The sequence below is a fragment of the Cnephaeus nilssonii genome (assembly GCF_951640355.1).
Source record: "Cnephaeus nilssonii genome assembly, chromosome: X".
Classification (NCBI taxonomy): Eukaryota; Metazoa; Chordata; class Mammalia; order Chiroptera; family Vespertilionidae; genus Cnephaeus; species Cnephaeus nilssonii.
The window spans coordinates 94,145,409-94,159,421 of NC_137071.1; positions in this window are offsets into that span (position 1 = coordinate 94,145,409).

Consider the following 14,013-nt stretch of genomic DNA (forward strand, 5'->3'; position numbering starts at 1 on the left):
CCGCCAGCCCGCTCTCCTTCCTTCTCCCCTGGCCCGGTCTCTGCTCCTCCCTTCTCCCCTGGCCCAGCCTCCGCTCCTCCCTTCTCCCCCGGCCCCGCCCCTTCTCCCCCGGCCCCGCCTGCTCAACTTCCTTCTCCCCCGGCCCCGCCTCCGCTCCTCCCTTCTCCTCCCCCCGGCTTGCTTGCTTCTCTGCAGCTTTGCTCCCTTCTGCAGCTCTTGGCTTCTTTCTATGCTGTCGCGATATGCAAATTAGCCGCCATCTTTGTTGGGATAATTTGCACATTCGTCCTGATTGGTTGGTGGGCGTGGCTTGGCTGGTGGGCGTGGCTTGGGCGTAGCGAAGGTGCGGTCAATTTGCATATTTGTCTATTATTAGATTAGATACTTAAATATAATATAATTATTTGCAGTCTCAATGTCTAAAATTAAATGAATGTTTATATTACAGGGTCATGGACACATTTTATAATTTTGTTTATAAACCAATACTACTTTATTTTTCCAAAAATTTTTCTCACTTTGGACATTGAGGAGTCTTTTTTTCTTTAATTATTGGGATGATAGTGGTTAACAAATTTATACAGGTTTAGGTGCACAATTCTATAACACTTCATCTGTACACTGCCTTGTGTGTTCACCACTCCAAGTCAAGTCTCTGTCCATCACCTTTATCCTCCCTATACTTTTGTCCACCTTCCCCTCCCTGCTACACTCACCACACTCTTGTCTGTATCCACGAGCTTTTCTCTGTGTGTGTGTGTTTTTTTTTCTCTATCCCTCTACCACCTAGCCCCATCACCCTGACATCTGTCAGCTTGCTCTCTATCTATGATTCTGTCTCTACTTCGCATTTTAGTTCATTAGATTCCACATATTAGTGAAATCATATGGTATTTGTCTTTCACTGACTGGCTTATTTAACTTAGCATAATGCTCTCTAGGTCCGTATATGCTGTAGCAAAGAGTAAGATTTCCTTCTTTTTAATGGCCCAGTAATATTCCATTATGTAAATGTACCACAGTACATGAGTGAGAGGTCTTTAGTTCATTCTTGTGCCCCTTTGGTATACCCCATGATTGCAGTTGTTTTCATTGCTTCCTTATTTTCTGACATTACAATGTTCCAGGCCCACCTTGCATATCCCCTGCCCCAGCATTAGCATCAACCATTTGCCAATGCACTGTGGGAAACGTTTTGCTCTTCCTGGGTTTACTAGTATATGTACATTGTCATATCATTGGCAAGTAATGTCCATCTAATTTGTACCTCTCATTTTAGAACTTTGTCTAATTGTATTAGCTGCTTCTCCCAGAAATAATACATATGTATGTATACATATATGTTTGTGAAAGTGTTTACAAAAAAAACCCTAGAAAATCAAGAAACAAACATAGTGTGTATAAAATAATGGGGGAAATGCTATTTACTAATGGTGTTAGGAAGATTAGGTAACCATTATAGTTAGATAAAGTATCTAATTTATAATTTTATTAGAATAAATTTCATAAGCAAAAATGGAAAAATAATCAGGAAATACCAGAACAAAAATATAATCATTTTCTATCTTTCCCCTTCAGTGAAACTCTTAGTACCTGGCCTCAACTGGATTCAATCTGGATTGGTTGCCATAATTGCATAGGATTTCCCTACAACTTAATCCAAATAAATCCTTTTCTTCTCACCCGTATGCTGTGTCTCTTGCATTCTAGATCCCAAGCCTTCCCCATTAGTGGTCTAAACCCTTGTTTTAATGTAGCACATATTTCAGTAGCTTCCTGAGAAAGGATAAATGAGAGAAAGGTTGTTCTTTTTGAGGTACTGAATGTTTGAAATATCTACACAGTGTCATCATATTTGATGAAGTGTTTGGCTACATGCAGAAGTATGGATTGGAAAAAAATTATCCTCTTTTCTTCACTGTCTTTATATTCCAGTTTTGTTAAGAATTCTGAGTGAAATAAGCCAGTCAGAGAAAAAAAAGTTCCAAATGACTTCTCTCATATGTGGAATCAAATGAACAAAATAAACTAACAAACAAAATAGAAACAGACTCATAGATATAGAGAACAGACTGACAGCTGTCAGAGGGGTTGGGGGGCTTGGTGAAAAAAGTGATGAAATTAAGTGAAGGAAAAAATTCATAGACACAGACAACAGTATGGTGATTACTAGAGGGAAAGGGCGGAGGGGAGGTAGAAGAGAGTAAAGGGGGGATAAATGGTGATGTAAGGAGACTTGACTTATGGTGGTGAATACACAATACATTATACAGATTATGTATCATAGAATTGTACAGCTGAAATCTATATCATTTTATTAACCAATGTCACCCAAATAAATTCAATAAAAATTTAAAAAAAGAATTATGATATCATTCTGAACCCCATTCCTTTGTATATAATCTGACCTATTTTTAAGTTTTTGTATCTCTAAAAACTATTGGGATTCTCTCTCCTCTACCCCTATGTTTACTCCTACTAATTGATATTAGACTTCATGATTGATTCTCCAAGTGTCTTTTATTTTATTTTCATCTCTGAATTTATGGAATTTTCCATATTTTGCTAGTCTTTCAGGGAGATTCTCTCATTTTTATATCCTAAATCTTCAGTTATCAACTTTATTCTGCTATGATTTAAGATTTCAAATAGCTCTTACATTTTGAATATTTTTTAAATAATATACTGACCTTGTTTCATCAATAGTTTCTTCATCACGCTTTCCTTCTGCTTTATACATTATCTCCTCTGAGTTTCTACTATTTCATTTTTACCTTGTCTTTTAGGTTAAATGCGTTCCTCATTTTCTATGTCTACTGACACTTGACTGGCAGTGTATATTTAAGGGTGAATTACTAAAATGTGGATTAGAAGCTCTGTGTGTGTGGGCGGGGGAGTGATGGCAGATAGGGGAAGTCGATTGATGGGCTTTACAGTACAATATAGTAGAAGCCTTGCCTTTTGTTAAGGTGTTTTCTTTCCTCTGTGCCAGCTTCCCCAGGGAAGAATGTTCTAACCTCCTGTTTGAAATATAGAAACCTGGTTGCCAGTGTTCATCCAAATGGGCAAATGACTATCTATGTTATTTTCACTTAATTACTTTATTTTCAATCTGGTAATTCACCCTGAGCTGTGCCTGGTTTCCATAAGTCCAGAATTTCTTTGGACTCAATATCTCTAGAGATTAAAACTATTGTCTTCTGCTGATGGGTTTTGGAAAGGATTTGGGTAATCTGAGAGCTCCTTTATATACACTTTTGACTCATGCTGCTATTATCATCTCACCCCGCATGTACTCCTGCTTTCAGAGGCACCTGTTGCCTCCATTTTATAAAGCTTTCAAAGATGAAAATGTGCAGTTCAAGTCAGCTTTGCACAGATTGAAAATAAGCAAAATGAGTGAAAGTCGGCATACTTATAAATGATATATATTCTTAAAATATATATGTTTTCATTGATTTCAGTAAGAGGAGGGGGCATGGAGAGATGGATAGTAACAAAAATGATGAGAGAGAATCATTGACCAGCTGCCTTCTGCATGTCCCCTACAGGGAATCGAGTTAACAACCTGGGCACATGTCCTGATTGGGAATCAAACCGTGATCCCCGGGTTCATGGGTCGATGCTCAAACATTGAGCTACACCAGCTGGGCTACCAATGAGATCTTAATCCCATTTTACCACTTGGATGTAAAAACACTGGCAACCTAGGAGGTTGGAGCATTCTCTGAGGAAACTAACAGACCTCAGGAAGATAACTAGTTTATAGTCCCTGCTCCTAGACTGGGTTTTCACCTGTCTCTATTGTGCTAATTCAGTTATCTGTTCGTTTTGCAAATTTTTTAACAATTCAGTTTTGGTATTTTTTTTTCACCCATATTCCCTATATTTGTGTATTTGAATATTTTTTCTTTATCTTAAATTTTGTGGAGTTTAGATAGGAGCAGAATTAAACAAGAATATTCAATCTGCCATATTTAATTAACTATATTTATATTGTAATCAGTAAAATCAGAGATTAGATAACATTTTTAAAAGCCAAGTTTTAACCCTTAGTATTTTAATACATTGTTGATGTCATTTTTTGCAGTGGCTTAGTTAGTTCCTTAATTTGTTTGTTTAGGTTGTAGCTTGCTTTTTCTCTACTCTGCTGCAGAAAATAGGCATACTAATTGAATTTTTCTGATTCCTGTATCAGCAAGAGAATCAGTGTTCAGTACCGACCTGACAAGAAACATCACAGGGGACTACAAGTACATTTGATGGTCACACTGAACTCATTAATTATAAACATTATTTATAATGTGTAGTCATTCACATGTTTGGGTGATTGATTTACAAAATCCGATATATATTACTTCCTAATATAATTTGTGTTAATGTGTTTCTTCTGTTTATATAAATACATTTTGGCCTGGCTACCATGATGAAAAACTTGCATCTGATGGGGAAAAAAATGGAGGCTTTTTATATGTCCAGAATGACACCCTGAACTTCTGAAGAAGAGGGGAACTGATAGGAGCAGAAATAAACAAACAAACAAACAGTTGTCCATCTAATGTCCAAATTCCCCTCACTGGAAGAAGCATCATAAATAGAGAAGACACTAGATACTCATCCTGCTCTTTATAGTGACTTTTTTAGAAGTTAATGGAAATACATTTTCCTTTTTTAAAGAAAAAATTCAGTGAGAGCTTCCTTATATGACTTGGGAAACTGAAGCTAAAATGACCATAGGCCAGGAGGACCAATTGATTCAGGTGCTTTTTCCTGATATATATCTATAAATTCCCAGGATCCTGTGAGGCAGTCTTCAATGTTACTACTCTGTGAATCATGAAATAAAGCTGAGGGTACATGATTCCTTGATTATAAATAACAACAATTTAAGGACATTCTGGAAGATATAAAACTGTATGAATGTTATACTTCACAAGAAATTTCACTACCTTATAATTGTTTACAAATTCATAAAAAAAGTACTTGAGAAAATGAAAGCTGTGAAAGATTTTACATTTTGCCAAAGATCACACAAGCATTATAATGGTAGATGCCAAACCAAAACCTTGGTTTCTGACTACTTGTGTTTTGTCCTATATCAATATGGTGCATTCTAAACAAACTGATTTATATCCAGACATAAATAAGCCCAAATTTAAAAATTCCATTTTATAGCTGTATGGCCACAGGCATGACATTAATTTCAGTTTATTCATTTGAAAAAAGGGAAGAAAATAACTATTTCATAGCATTAGGGTAAGGATTAAATAAGATAACCTATGAATTAGCACCCACAGTTGTAATATTTAAGTACTCAAATATTTATTGTTTCTATGAACAACTATTTAGTTAAGACTTACTATGACCCAGGTACAGTGCTACATGTTGAGGTTATAATACTGAGCAAGATAAAAATAGTGTCTGCCCCCAAATCTTATAACTCAGTGAGAAAGAAATAATATACAATTAATTACTATGAAGAAAACAAATGGATTGCAGTGACAGAGAATGATAATGGGGTGGGGCTACTCATATAGAGTGGTAAAAAGGAGTGATATTAAAAGTTATTTAATATACTAAAATAGTTGGTACACCACAGACATGGATGTGTTGACCAGTCTAGATTTGAAAACATTACAGCTTGAACTAGTGTGGTGACAGTGAGGACAAAGAAAAGTTGACAGATGGGAGATGAGTTTGGGAGAAGATGAGTTTGGGAGGTAGATGTCCACATGGAGACCTTTCAGAAGCCATCTGAATTTGAATATGAAACTCAGTAAAGAGACAACATAGATAACTTTGGGGATTATTAGCATATAGATGTTATCAGAATAAAGGAGATGAATAGATCACTTAACAACAGAGAGGATAAAATATGAAGAGGGCATAAGTTATAGCCTGGAACACTTCGACAATGGTAGAAAAAAAAGGGGGGGGACAGATTAAAGTTTTATATAGTTAGAGAAAAATCTGGGGTGTGATATCACTTTAGCCAAGAGAGGACCATTTCTAAAGGAGGTGGTTCATTTAATGATTCCTGAAGAATTTTTTTCTACTATCATACTGAAAAATCATTTAAAACTCATGTGTTTTTGTTTGTTTGTTTGTTTGTGAGTGTTTTTTTTTTTTTTTTTTTTTGCCAGTGCAGTTGGCTAGCTCTCTTTCTCATGGGCTCCATTTGTCTATTTGACCATTGATTAAAGAAGCAAAAATAGAACCCACCAAAGATTTCAGAGTAGTTGAGTGATATAGGGAAAAACTTACATTCCTTCATAAAAATGGCTTATTTCACGGTGGTAAAAACACATAATAAATTTACCATTTAAGTGATAAATTGTTATCACTAAACAATTCTGTAATGTACACTTAAAATTGGCTATATGAATGTTATTTTAAAACAGATCAATAATTGTTTCATGCTGCGTGATGAACTCTACACCCATTAAACAATAATTACCCATATCTCCTCCTCAGCTCTAGCCCTTATTTTTGTTCTAAGAATTTTACTACATTAGAAACCTCAAATAGGTGGAGTCATACACTATTTTTCCTTTTTTCAGTGACTCATTTCACTTAGCATAATGTTCTGAACGTTCATCCATGTTGTGGCATATGACAATATTTCTTTCTTAAAGTTGACTAATATCAACAATGTTTATATATACATTTTCCTTATCCATTCATCCACCCATGCCTATTTTAGTTATTTTCATTTGGTTATTGTGAATAATACTAAAATGAACATAGGAGTGCTAATATCTTTAAGATCCTGACTAAACTTTTTTTGGATAAAAAGTGTGTTTGCTGGATTTAATAGTTTTATTTTTAATTTGAGGAACTTCCATACTGTTTTTCCATTAAAGACTACATCATTTTGCAATCTTATCAATATGATTTCAATTTTTCCAAATCTTCAACAATACCTTTTTTAATTTTTAGGTAGTGACCATCCTAATATGTCTGAGGTGATATCTCACTATAATTTTGATTTATCATTCCCTGATGATTAGTGATGTTAAACATATTTTCATGTATTTGTTGACAATTTATGTATCAACTTTGGAGAAATGTTGATTTAATCACTTTGCCCATGTTTTAATTGGGTTATTTGATTTGTTATTGAGTTGAGGAAATATTTACACTCTGGATATTAACCCCTTATACAATATGGTTTGCAAATATTTTCTCCCACTTTGTAGATTTCTTTTCCACTCTATATTTTTTCCTATGGTGAGAAGTCTTTAAGTTTCCTGCAGTCCTGTTTGACAATTTTTCTCCTTTACCCATACATTTGGTGTCATATCAAAGTTTCACTGCACATTTTTAAACTAATAATATTTTACTTAATTTTTGTTTTTACCGTATTGAAAATGAGGACACTAAAATAGTAAATTAACATGCTCAGTGTACTTTTTTTTCTTTATTGAACAATGACAATGAAATTCACTTTAGAGTTTGTATGCAGTATAGAGTTTCAGAAATCCCTGGCCTACTCTAGCATACTGTATGGCCTGTAATTACTAGTAATGGCCATTCTATAGTGACATCAATAACAACATGTCTTGTACAATTCTGTGACTTTAGTGATCAACAACATTTTATTGAGATCAAAAGATCAAGGACTCATTAAAATTAAAGTCTGAATAAGGGAAATTAAAATTTAAAAAATAAAAATTAACATCACTTGCAGATAATAGGACTTGTTTTTCAGCAAACCCACAGAATAAACTGAAAATCTACTAAAACTAACAAAAGTGTTCACTGAGTGACTGGCTTCTTAACCAATACACAGATATCAATAGCTTTTTACAGACAAGAAATAAGCAGCTCAAAAGTATAATTAAAGAAACTTTCAATTTCCAACAGGCACAAAATGTAAAACATAAATAAGTTCAACATAAAATGTAAAGGTACTATATGAAGAAATCTATAAAACTCAGGTAAGGGACATAAAGAGGACACGAGTAAGTAAATAAGTATATTTTGCTTTTGACTAGGGAGATACAAAAGAGTAATAGTGCCTATTCTTCCTAATTAAACTATATATTTTATGCACTAACACTTAAAATTTAAAACATTTGGGAACTTGATAAAGTGAGGTATAATTTATGTGGAAAATTAACATTAGAGATTATCCAGGAAAATTCTGAGAGAGTGACCAGACATATCAGCCCTACTAGATATTAAAATTTATTATAAAGCTACAGCAATTAAGACAGTATGTTACTAGCTTAGTAATAAACTGACATATTTTTGTAATTGAAGAGAGTACAGAATAAGTTGTACTATAAGTATAGAATTATTTAAAAATAGAAACTGAGGTTTTATCTGAAGTTAAACCTCTAAGAGGCTCAAGGAAGACTGAGTCAAAACCTAAATAATTGGTTGGCTGATAGACCAAACTTCATTAAGACAATCTTTAATATTAAATAAACTGGAAATCCCTCACTGAAGTACTTATAATCGCTCTTCATGTTTTATTTGTTTGGGTTTACATCTATTTTTCACACATATACTATATCTATATTTTACAGTTGCAAGCCAATGTAAAAAGGTAAAATAAGTATGTTCATAACATTTCATGAGCACTTTCCTGTTTTTTAATATAAAATTAATGAGTAATTTAACAGTTCTTAAATAATTCTGGAGTGGATATCTTATGATTTTAAAATTTGTTGCCTAGCTGGTATTGCTCAGTGGTTGAGTGTCGGCCTATGAACCAGAAGGTCATGGTTTGATTCTTGGTCAGGGCACATGCCTGGATTGCAGGCTTGATCCTCAGTAGGCAGAAATAAATGATTTTCTCTCAACATTGATGTTTCTATTTCTCTCTTCTTCTCCTTTCCTCTCTAAAATCAATCAATATATATATATATATATATATATATATATATATATATATATATATAATTTTTTTTTAATTTAATATTGTTGTATATTTAATTTTTGTTCAGGTTTTTATTGTATAAACAGCACAGAGTTTAGTCTAGCTTTTCAATTATTCTCTTGTAATATTGTGGAAAGTACATTTTTGGAGCAAATGTTTTAGTAAATATAAATTGCCTTCTAAAATGACTGTATGAATGTACATTGCAATAAATATATGTGATTGTTTACCTAGATTTCCATAATATATTTATTTTCAGTGTTCAATCGTGAAAAGATAAATTGGTTATATTTTAATCTGCATTATACAAATTTATAGTAATGCTAAAATTTTCCTGTGTGTTTATGGCTTATATATACATGCACATCATTTTGTTTTAAAATCTAAATGTTACTCCCTTACCTACATAGTGTCTCTATATATCAAAAATAACTTATGTACAAGTATTATTAACTATTAACACAGAAGTTCTAGCCATGCTATGTCTGATAGGACATTTTCCCATTAACCAGTGATAACCACAATAAAAAATGTTAACTTAAATAACTTTCTATAAAATAAGTAATAATGGGAAGTAAAAATTTCAAATAAACACACAAAGGCAATTTTTAAAAATAAAATGTAAAAGCAAAGCTAAAAATGCCTTTCAGTGATGAGAATGTAGGCAGAAAGTGGAAAGAGAAAAAGCTTGTGTAAAGTGTACTCAGCTATGATAGTTTGTCCTTAAAACAAGAAGATATCTAGGAAAGTTAGCAAGAGAACAGTCTGTTTTCTAGAAAAATATGAATTTCCAATACTATCTCAAGGAGAAATAGAAAACCACGTGAGACCTATAATCATTGAAAAAGTTAATTAGTGTTAAAAAATCTATATACAACAAAGCATCAGGTTATTTTTAATTGACATTTTAAGGATAGATAAATGATTTGTATAGATAAAATTTAAAAGTACAGATCACAGATTTAGAGAATACACAGTAGAACATTGGAGATAAAACAAATACTCCTATATTTGTTTATGTATAAATACCTATGAAATGCATGCATAAAAAACGTATATTAGAAGTTACCAACTTCAGCGGCATAGTTAAATCTGGATAGAGATAGAAAAAAAGAATAAGGGATGATAATAAATTAGGTTTCAAATGCATATCTCCTTCGCTAATAAGTAGTAATCTAAAGCAAAAATTGCTAATATTAAGAGTTGTTCAATGTCAGGTTGGTCAGATGTATTTTTGTTAGGTTATTCTTTGACCTTTGCTGTAAGTTTAAGAACTTTCATAATAAAAATTATAAGAAGAAAATGATGTGTACTATTGGTCTCCATAAATAGGAGCAATTTCAACTGATAATCTGAATGAAGTGAGTTGAGGAAAGATAAGAAGAGAAATTGTTGACAGCAATTGTAAGTTTTACTGTGAGGGGTGAGAACAGAGTAATGTAGGAATACCTAGAGAAGGATATAAGGTCTCAGGGAAGGTTTTATAAACATGCCATATATTATAGCATCTTTTATGCTGATGGGAAGAATGTGGTAATAAGAAAAATAGATGATGATTCAGAGAGAGAGAGGGAAGAATTTCTGGAAGTTATGTCCTTAATAGGTGAAGGGACATGAGGGGATGTGACTTCCTATATAGTAGAGAGGTTCAACTATAAAAGTAGAAGAGAAAATAGAGTATATGATCTAAGATGCTTGTTGTTCAATATATAATGTTGGGGGCTTGTGGAAGTTGTCTTCTGATTAGATCTATCTACCTTACTAAGAAAAGAGAAGCAGAATAAAGTGGAATATGGAGCCGAAACCGGTTTGGCTCAATGGATAGAGCGTCGGCCTGCGGACTCAAGGATCCCGGGTTCGATTCCGGTCAAGGGCATGTACCTTGGTTGCGGGCACATCCCCCGTAGGGGGTGTGCAGGAGGCAGCTGATCGATGTTTCTAACTCTCTATCCCTCTCTCTTCCTCTCTGTAAGAAAATCAATAAAATATATTTTAAAAAAAGTGGAATATGGAAAGGGAATAGTTCTTCCAGGTAACATTAAAAGGTTCACCTTTTAATAAGTGTTCTAATAGCAAAACGTACCCCATCTCTGGTTTCAGCTGGCCTGAGCAGGAAGTGGATATCCTCCCAACCTCACAGAAACAGCCAGCAGTGTTCTGGTTCCCCAGGTGGAACAGTGCTGGTGGAACAAAGTATATATCTGATCTTCCCTTCCATGCTTAGCAGAAGCAGGTATATCCTGATTGCCTGGCCACTTTATTGCAGGTGTGACTGAGCAGGGAGCTCATCTCCCATTCCCCCACTAGTAGAATCAAGTGCAATTGTTAGCAAGATTAGGCAAGCTGTAAGCCTCAACTCCTATCTAACAGCAATGAGCCTTAATGAGGCTATAATTCAGAGTAAATCAGCACTCTTTTCCCTTCCTGCCTGTCTCAGGTGTCAGCAGGATACAGCAGGTAGCTAAACCTCCACCCTCAAGTGGCAGCAATAAGACTTAGCAAGGTGGTATGAACAGAGTTGACACTATAATTTCTTCCACTGCTAGTGTCAGTGGGGCCCAATGGGCAACTTAACCTCCACACCCAACTGGTAGTAACAAACTGAGACTGAATGATATTATATGAGGCAGTGATAGTCTGCATTTCAGTGCTCCTTCTCCCTACTCTTGTGCCAGTGGGTAGGGAACTGAGTGCCCAGACCCAATCAGCATCAATGAGGCATAAAGAGGCATTACAAGTTGAATTCACTCACCCACCAGGACCTTGCACTACATCTTTACAGGGGAACTCCCTACCAAGAGAGAATATTAAATATGATCCACATTCTCATAATGCAACATCTTTCTTAGTCTGTTGAGACTGCTATAACAGAATGTCATAGATTAGGTGGCTTATAAACAATAGAAACTTACTTATTACAGTTCTGGAGGTTGAGAAGTCCAAAACAAGGTTGGGCCGCGCCAGCACAGCCAAGGTTTCTGCAAGCCTGAGCGGGGGCAACGAAGGATGGAGAAATGATAGACAAAGAGAAAAAGCTGGGTCTAGGTCAGTGATGGCGAACCTATGACACGTGTTTCAGCACTGACACGCGTAGCCATTTCTGATGACACGCGGCCGTTGAGGCGGCCGCATGCCGAGGATGAAACATTTGCGAAATAATGTTTTTTCCTCAAAGTGACACACTACCCGAGTTATGCTCAGTTTTTTGGCAAAGTTTGACACACCAAGCTCAAAAGGTTGCCCATCACTGGTCTAGGTGGATCTTCTGTGCCTTGCTGAGGCCACAGAACAGATCCAGACTGCAAAGCTGGTGCTTTATTTATAATCAGGGACAAACAAGGTAATCTACAATGTTGTAAGTTTCACTTGTTTTGGTAGCACTTGCTACCCCTCCCACAGGCCACTAGCTACCCAGGAAAGATCTAGGGAGCAGTCACAAGATCAAGGTTAATTATGCTTAGAGGACTGTGCCCTCCAAACTGGGACTTGTTTGCGACTTTGCCAGCAGGTCAGTCCAAGGCTTAACCCTATAACTGCTTCCTACATCTCACCCTTTATTTTAAATGTAAGCTACTAATAATGGAAGTAAAATTTAAACATCAAGAACAAATTTCTGACTATTAAAACATTAACAAAACAATGCCAATGCAAAACCCAATAACAAAACAATGCAAATGCAAAACACAGACATGGCTATGAAACAATGCCAATGCAACACATAATAATGCCAATGCAACACAACAATAAAGAAATCAAACTACAGTAACATTTTCCTACTAAATGAAAGTTTATTTTGCTGATTTACTCAAGAGTCCTCAGGCTTGGCTGCGAAAGAGTTTGCAGAAGGCTGGCAGCTAACCAATGCTAGCATGGCCAGAAACATGGTTGAGGGAGTAGCTTCTACTTCTTGCTTTTCTGCCATCTGCTGGGCCTCAGTTGTTAACTTCTTCAGCTGACCCCATGTTGGCACCTCAGTCTCTTGCGTAGCCTTCGTCATCTTCCTTTTCCATTTTGTTGTCATCGGGGCAACTTTCAGTCTTTTAAACGATGGGACAAGGAGCTTCTCTGGATCCATTGTGGTGATGCACGTAATGCTCAGCACCCAAATTGGCTGCACTGCTCCTTCTGGAAAGATACAAACACAACCTCTTCCCCACATCATTACTGGATCTGGTCCAAACCACTGTCCAGTTTGTGTATCCTTCCATCGGGCTAACCCCGCAGATGCTATTGTACAGGAGGTCTGATGCTTTTCGGCTGCTGTATGACCCTCTGTATCGCAAATCAAAATTTTAAAGTATAAAGAACATGACTGAGTTTGTTTTGAGGTGACACATAACATCCGTTTCACCCTTTCTGTTTTAGTAATACCTTAGTTGGAGAATGAGCCAAATGTAGCCATTCAACAACTCCAGGAGCTTGCTAAATGACCTCAGTGGGTGTATGTGTCATAGGGAAAATTAAAACCTGTAAGGGAAGGGAGTAATCAAATCTAGTAAGTTGTGCTGAACGTAAGGCATGCACAACTTTATGTAAGGCTGTCTTGGCTTCCTCTGTCAAGCAGCGTGAGGATGATGGAGATGAATCTCCCCTTAGTATATGAAATAAAGGGCTTAAGTCAGCAGTGGTTAATTTTAAAGCAGGTCGAACCCAGTTAATATCTCCTAATAATTTTTGGAAGTCATTTAATGTAAGTAAAGTGTCAGTCCGAATTTGAATTTTCTGAGGTTTTATTGTTTTTCCCTCAATAATGCAGCCAAGATAAGAAAAAGGAAATGTCTTTTGAACCTTTTTGGGTGCTATGCATAATCCAGCACAATGCAGAGAATCCTGCATTATGAGATATTTAGTTACTTCATTTTTACCTTCTTAGAGGAAAAAAACCTTCATAACATTTAAAATATATTTATTAATTTTTATTTGATAAGGCTTTCCATGCAATTTCAAGTATATTAAGAGTCTCATGCTCTACCGACTGAGCTAGCCGGGCACGGTCAATTTCAAGTATATTAGATCTGTTAAATTTAAAAGGATTTCCCTTAAGAAGAGAGAACAAATTTCTTGTATTACTCTGGGCCCTTGGAGCTTTCCAAGAATCATCTCTGTTAAAGCCTTGAAATTTTAAC